Genomic DNA, 8,352 nt, shown 5'->3' on the forward strand with positions numbered 1-8,352 from the left:
ACTTGGTAAGGACGCCAACAGACACAGATGAATTTGACATATGTTTTGGAAAGTATGGAAGAAGCAGACCCCTCAGCCTAGTCAACAGCCAAGGCATTGTCAGGGCCCTAGCTGGACCTCAGAAGAGACACAGCCATCTGTGTATGTCACCTGACCCCAAGAAGCTGTGTGAGCTAAGGTATTCCCTGAGGCCTCAAGACCCTGACTGGATGTTTGGTATGTGGTGACAGTCAATGCATTAGATAAACTTTGCACTGAGCAATTGACTTCCTGCTGGCTTGAGACGCCACCCATCCTATTTGCTATAGTCTTTATCTCCCACTGGTCTGAGTGAAATATGGAGCCTTGCTACAAGTTTTTAATGCTTACTTCCCTGTATAATGCAGTCTCAAAACTTAAGTCATTGTGTGTACTGGTATTTTTTCAACTTTATAAACTAAACCCGAGGAATGATGACCAGGTTTCCCAGACAATAGCCTCTGAGATGAAGATTTGCATGTGGGAATTTATTAGGTATACCCTTGGGACCAACACCTGTGAGGGCAGCAGGACCAGGAAGCAAACCTCACTGCAGTGTGGAGAGGCCAGGCCTTCACTAGCACGCCCAACCGACCTAAGCAGACAGTACCTTTGCATCTTCTGTTGACCAGACATGGATGAGGGGTTGTCTCTAGGGTTAGAGTGAGGGCTGGAGAGTCATCTTGGAGAAACAGCACTTTCGTGCTAAGGGCAGTTCTGAGGAGAGGAACACTGAGCGACACTCCCAGAAGCTCCAGGGAAACTCGGGCCATGTCCTGCAGAGGGGCTCAGCAGCATCCACATGATGGCATGTCTTCAGGCTCTGTTTCTCTGTCCCCTTCCCACTCTAAGCTTTTCTGGCACGTTACAATCCCAAAAGGCCTTGCCACATGAGTCCCCTTGGTCTTGGACTCCTCGGCTTTCACAATTGTGACAACACATGTCTGCTCATCACTAGTTACCTCATTTTTTTTTTTTTTTACAGCCGCATGACACAGCCTAAGACAACTCACACTGCCAGGATGGTCATGTACAAATGCAGCAGCAGCTGGCTTCCTTGTCTGCCCTGCAGTGGGAATGACCCAGTTTGTATCGTTAAGCATGGTGCTGCAGTGGAGTTGAGTTAAAAATAGTCTGCTGTCTTAGTTACAGTTACTAGTGCTGTGATGAAACACCATCACCAAAGGCCCAAAAGCTACTTGGGGAGGAGAGGGTTGATTTTGCTCACAGTTCCATGTAACAGTTCATCATCAAAAACAGCGAGGACAGGAACTCAAGCAGGGCAGGAACCTGGAGGCAGGAACTGACGCAGAGGCCATGGAGAAGTGCTGTTTACTAGCTTGCTCATCATGGCTTGCTCAGCCTGTTTTCTTATAGAACCCAGGACCACCAGCTCAGAGTACCACTACCTACAATGGGCTGGGCCCTCCCACATTAATCACTAATTAAGAAAATGCTCTACTATCTGGGCATGGTGGTGCAAACCTTTAATCCTAACACTTGGAAGGTAGAGGCCAGCTTGGTCTACAGAGCAAGATCCAGGAGAACCAGGACTACACAGAGAAACCCTGTCTTGAAAAAGAAAAAGAAAAGCAAACAAGAAAATGTCCTACAGGCTTGCCTACAGCCTGGTGTTATGGAAGCATTTTCCTAGTTGAGGTTCCCTCCTCTTAGATGACTTTAGTTTGTGTCAAGTTGACATAAAACTAGCAGGCACATCTGTTAACTAATTTCTAAAGCACCTCTTTTGTATTTTATTTTTATTTACATGTACATTTCACTGTGGAGGAATGTGCATATGATTGCAGGTGCTCATGGAGGCCAGAGGTGCTGGATCCCTCGGAGCTGGAGTTACAGGTGGCTGTGAGTCACCTGATGAGGGTGTTCGGAACTGAGCTTGAGTCCTCTGCAAGAGCAGTACAACATCTTTAACACTGAGTCATCTTTCCAACCCCATAGTCTGTTAATTCAAAATAATATTCAAGATGGAATTATGGCTCAGTGGTAGAGCACTTACCCAGCATGCACTAGGTTCTAGGTTTGACTTCCACAACAACAACCACAAAAACAAACAAACAAACCTCCTGTGAGGGCTGCAGAGATGACTCAGCAGTTCAGAATACCTGCTGCTTTTGCAGAGGACTCAGGTCCAATAACCAGCACCTTCCTGGTGGCTCCTAACATCCTATAACTCCAGTTCCAGGGGGCCCTTTCTGACCTCTGAGGGCACTGGGTATGTGCGTGGTGCACAGATATATTTGCAGACAAAACACTCATACACATAAAATAAAATAAATAAATCTAAGAAGTAAAATTAAAAGCAAAGTGCTGAGATCCTTGATGACTAAGCAACAAAATGAATCTGAGTTGTGTTTTGTTGCTTCCTCAGCCTAGCGCCAGCATCTGAAAGACACCCATAAAATATTAAAGCACACAGAACTCAGGACTTGTGATGGACTGCAGTAATATCACCAGTGATGACCTTGAGACAACCCACACAGTGACAGGGAGTCTGAGTGGTTGCTAGGCACTGCATCCGATGGCCTAACCCCAGGTGGGTCCCTCACCTTCCTGTGGCTTACAGGTTTTTATCTTATGAAGGAGGAAAGTATGGCTCACCAGACGCCTGCCTGGTGCTCATATGATACACAGAAGTAATAACTACTCCTTAAACACTCCTAAACTATTATGCCAGTTGTCCCAGTGGGCACTGCTACTCTGATGGCTTATTTAATGACTTCTGCAAGCACATAAAAATGATATATACTTATAATTTGGGCGAAAGAACATGAGAGAAAGGAGCACTAACCGGAGGGAGCCCTGGAGGGTGATTTGTGTTTTGTTTTAATATTATGGGGCCATGACATCACCATGTTGGTCCGTGGACATGAAAGGACAGGGTTGGAGAAAGGGAGGAGAGGACTGTGGCCACCCAGCCGGGATGGTCTCTGGATTTTGATGTAGGCCCCATCATGTCCTATATCCTTTCTGATACCCAGGTACCCTGTAATCTCAGTGGTGGGGGATTTGGAAAAGACAGAGCTGGATTCTCACCCCCATTCTATTTAACTTAACTAGTGTTTGTTAGGTTGGGAAGAATTAGGTGTGAGCCTTAACGCTCTCATCACAGAGGAGTGGGGTATGGGAGAGTGGTTAGCTCCCATTATTTTAAACACTGTGAGAGGCAGTCAGTCTCCAGCATCTCTAAGCCCCAGTAACCCTCTGTATAAATCTCACTGAACCCCAGTCTTCCCAAGCTCCAGTATCCCCGAGTCCCAGCATTCCTGAGCCCCAGAATCCTGGTGGCTTCTCCTCCTGGATTCAGATTCAAGCTTGGGGCTTGTGTATCCGTTGGGAGTCAGTCACATGTCTGTGCTGACTGCAAGAAGACTAGAAAGGGACTGGAGGGCTATTTGGTACCTGTAGTAGAAGGCAACTCAGGCCCTATAAGGAGATACACCAATCCCTGGGGTGGAACGGGTGTGGATTCTAGGCAGCCTGAAGTGTGAGAAAGGTTAACCAAGGCTGGGAATCTGAATTGATAATTTCTGTATTCTCTCTTTGTGAGACATTTTCAATGGATAAAACATAAGTTTATCCACAAGGCTTTGAAAGCAGCTCAAGTCGCCCCTCATGCCCAGAGTACAGAACCAGCCAAGTGGAAATAGCCCTGCAGACCTGTACTTGCCTGCAAGCATCACCCCAGGCCCCTAACAGCATCCAACTAAGTGCAATGCACAGAGATCAAGTGTTTATTGTGAGCCCACTGTTTGTCCAACTGCTCCCTGGAAGCTTGGCAACACCCTCCAACTGCAGTCTAATGCAAAGGCTGAAAGGATACTGGATGGACTTTGTCTCATCGTCTTTGGTGCCAGCCAGAAGAGTGATTCCAGGACTGAAAAGCACTCACAGGCAGCTGTTCCCATCAATAGCTGTCTGGCTAGGGTGACCCTACTCTTAGGAGCCACAGCAGAGTGGGGTGCAATCTCCCAAGATTAGCATTTAGCCAGCTATCAGAAGCAGAGAGCTGGGCTCACCCCACATGCAAAGGAGAGCAGCCCAGTCTTTGACTAAATAATAAAGAGCCATATCCCAGGGCAGTGGGCAGGGACTGCCTTGCTTACAGCCGTGACAGAGGCACCAAGTGCTGTACAGCCCCTCCCAGCCTCTGCCCGCCCTGCAGATGCCGGCTGTAGTATCCTCTGAGCATCCGGAGTTGAGGGTACCCAGGAAGAATCAAGGTTAGGGAAAAGACCCAGCATCCAGCTTGCCCAGGGAAACCATTGTTTTCTTGCAAAGGACAGTCACCATGCTAGACAGCCTGGATGCCATGGTGGGGTGACACTCTGGGTAAGGGAACTAGTGGCTTTCACATACTTTTGAAGTTATGCACAATGAGATGTAACTTTTACATTGGGGGGTGGAAAATAACAGGCAATTAACAAATTTTCCTGGAACTTATAAGCATTCTGGTATTTTCTACCATGCTCTAGTCCATATTTTGAAATTTATTTTTTATATTGTGTGTATGTGTGTACCACAGCACACTTGTGGGAGTCCAAGAGTGTGCGGGAGTAAGTTCTCTCCTCCCATGTGAGTTTCAGGGATTGAACTTGGGTCATCAGTGGGAAGTGCTTTTACCTCCTGGGTCTTCTATCTGATTGTCCTTCCATTTGTGAACACTTTGCCCTTACCTCAGTACACATGTGGACGGAGTGACGGGGTCTGGTGGCATCCCAGGGCTCCCCTACCTTCACAAAGGGCTTCTATAGGCTCCAAGCACTTCATGTGGAGACACTAAGACCTTCCAAAAATTCTTGAGCTAAGGGAGGGAGTGTTTTACATTCTGATTTGTCAGTTCCCTCATGAACATAAAAGCAACAGATTTCACCATCAGATACTTGGAAGATTTTTCAGAAAGATCAGTAGATGTCACCTGTTAATTCTCTCTCTAGAAAAATCCACCCTGCCCATGGAGGTACACTCCATGTCCTCCTCCTCTGCTGACATCACACGGTGTGAGCGTTTTCTTGTAATGTCCTTTAGAAATAAGGTCTTAAGTATTTGCACACTGGGGTACCATTTAGATAGAATCACACCTCTCAGCCCTTTTGTTTGGAGACATTGAAATGCTTTCTTCTGCAAACAACCCAGAAATGAAGATTTCATGGCACAAAGGTCTAGCAATATTTATTTCCCTTGGATATGTGATTAGAAGAGAAAATTACTAGATAAAAGAATAGCCATTTTTAAAATTATTTTTTAATTTGGGGAAGGAAAAAAAGATACATTGGGACTTGGGAGATGGCTCAGTGGGTAAAGACCTTGCCTCGCAGGTGTGAGGAACTGAATATGAGTCCTCAGAATCCGCATAAAATGTAGGCACTGTAGCACGTCTGTGACCCAGTGTCCCACAGCAGGACAGAAGGCACTCTACCAACTGAGCTGCATCCTTACCACTGACAGCCTATCACTTATGCCTTATTCTCTTTGCTAGACTCAAGTAGGTCTGTATGCCTGGCCATCCTCAAGGACACAGAATGATTCAAGCTGTGAATTCCAGGGTACAGTGTCATTGGGCGCAGCCTTAACCTGTAGCATGTGACCCCCTGATTAAGACATTTCTGTTGTTCTTGGAAGGCATCCTCCCTGCAGCCCAGACCAAACATCTCATATGCCAAGCTATTGACTTCCTCTCCTTCTGAGATATTGGCTTTTTTTTTTTTTTCAAAAGAAACTGAATTTGAGATAAACAGGGCTTTGAGTACGCAGCCCTTTGGGGTTGAACTTTACCTTCAGAGTTTTAAAGACAGAAATGAGCTCTGAGAATATAGACCAGCTTTGGCTCCGTTCTAACATCACGTTGATTCTGTGACATGTAAATTGCTGGAGTCAAACCTTTTCAACTCCTGGACTTGAAGACTGGACAACTGTGAGTGCTTTGAAGCATCAGTTGTACCCACCTGAGAAAGCCTGTGGTAACTAGGTGCTCAGACTGCTGCTGGTGTCCCTGGAAGGAAACAGATTCTGCCCAACAAGTGCTTGTGTGGAGGGAGTGGGCTGGCCTGTTTTTCTGTGCAGGGATGGTGGGGCATGAGCCTCTGAGTCTTTTTACGAAGTATGTACGTGTGTCCACATGTGTGTGCCTGCATAAGGAGGTCAGAGGTCAGTGAGCAACATCAGATGATTGTCAGGTATATGCTATCCACTTTTTTTTTTTTTGGCCTGGAACTAGCTAGTAGTTGAAGCTGGATGGCCAGGAAGGCCCAGGGATCTGCCTGCTTCTGCCTCTCCAGCTCTGGGGTTATGAGTGGGAAATACCACATTGACCTTGCAAACAGTCCCCAGCTCATGATGGCTGCGTTTTCATTTTTTCCCCAATTAATCTAATGGTGTAAAAATGCTATGCATTCTGTAGAAACTGTACTTCAAGTCTTGAGCTCCGTTCTCCCCCAGGGAGACAACCAGAATGCCACAGACTTTGGAAGGTACCTAACAAACAATGGACTTTATCATGAGACATGCTTTGTGTTTGATGGCACTGCCTGCCTGGGCCCTGGAAAGTAGGCTGTGCTGAGCTGCTGTGTTCAGCAGACACAGGCATTGAACGTGAGTGTTTGAGGTTTACAGTGGGTTTATTGAGATGTGGTTCCACAGTGAGTGCAGGAGCCCCTATAAAGAAATGGATTGACAGAGTCCTGATAGCACTAAGTTCTGCCTGCTGCTACCTCAAGCCCCTTTTGGTGATGTGTTCATGCTCCTGGGGTTGTGTGCAGATTCTAGCCCATTCTTTTTACTCTAGCAACCACAGTGTTATCTGACATTTCTGCATACCTACCTCAAAATGCTCTCTTGTTAGTCTGTGAAAACCAGCCACCAAGCAGTGAAAGCTAAGTCCCTCCACAAGGCCCTGGGATATCTCACATTCCAGCAGACACGCATGGATGCCTTGACCCAGGTGAGTACAGATCATCAGTATCCCATGTAGCTTTGCCTTGATGTACCTCAGCATCACTGTAATAAAACTGCTTAGGGGTGCTACTTAGACAGGCTTTTTTTTGGTCAGGGGGAGACCTGAAAAATGGGACACAAGGAGAAAGCAGGGGAACAAAGCGTGTCATGGGGTGTTTAGAGCCCTTGTCTCCTGCTGTGTGTGCAGAAGCCATCCTGAGCAGAATGCTGCCTGCCTCCGTGTACATAATTGTGAACCCTGACCTTTTCCAAATGCCCTGACCTTTCTAGACAGTGTGTATTCTTCTTATGGAGTGAAGAACAAACAGCTTTGCTTGTCCTGGCTCTCCCTCAGGCTCATGTTGCTTAGCAGTGTGGGAGCAACCAATAAAGCACCATGAGAAGCTGCCTACAGGGCCAAGGCCACTGCCCAGCACCTGTTCCTTCTGGCAACCCCCAGGCTGACTGCAGGCTGCATGCACACTCCAGGGTGGACTCGGCTGTTGCTCTGTCATCCATCAGCACAAGCTTGAGGTGGGACCTCACATCCCAGCTGATACACCTGGATGTCTCTGTCTCGGGTGAGCACAGACCAGCAGGTAAGCCTCATCCCAGCCACATCACTTGGCTTTCAAACAGAATAAAGTGTTTTGTGGTCTTTGGGTTGGAAAGGTCTTCTCCACTCTTGCTGTCCTGAGACCCGTCCTCAAGGGCCCAACCTCCAGTCGTTGATAGACAGGCTTCCTGTGGCACAGTGAACTTGGTTGGTGCTAAAGCTTTAAGCTCCAGTTGTCTCCCCCACCTTTTGAGCTGTAGGTATTTCCATAATCTAGTTCATAGTCATTAATTCAAATAAAGCTACTTAATAAAGCGTGAGACTAAATGTGATTTATGTTTACAACATGTGTTCCTGGTAGCTGTAAACAAACTATCTACCCCTCTCCCCACCCCCACACATTTACTTACATTACAGGTACATTATAGGGTTCAACTTCCCCATGGGATCAATCTGCTCAGGGATGATGATAACACAGGACACCAGAGTCACAGGAAGAGAGATGTCTGTTGCCTTACTAAAGCCGAAGACTCTGAGCCACTGAAGACAGCTCCATCCTTGGACCCTCAGGCCAAGGAGAAACATTATTTTTTTTAAAGGGTTAAAATGATTTCTAGCGCCGGGCGGTGGTGGCACACGCCTTTAATCCCAGCACACGGGAGGCAGAGCCAGGCGGATCTCTGTGAGTTCGAGGCCAGCCTGGACTACCAAGTGAGTTTCAGGAAAGGTGCAAAGCTACACAGAGAAACCCTGTCTCAAAAAAAACGAAAAAAAAAAAGATTTCTAGCTTTATCAAAAATAATCTATTCATTTTAATGTTCATGGAT

Source organism: Peromyscus eremicus, chromosome 3, assembly GCF_949786415.1.
Source record: "Peromyscus eremicus chromosome 3, PerEre_H2_v1, whole genome shotgun sequence".
NCBI lineage: Eukaryota > Metazoa > Chordata > Mammalia > Rodentia > Cricetidae > Peromyscus > Peromyscus eremicus.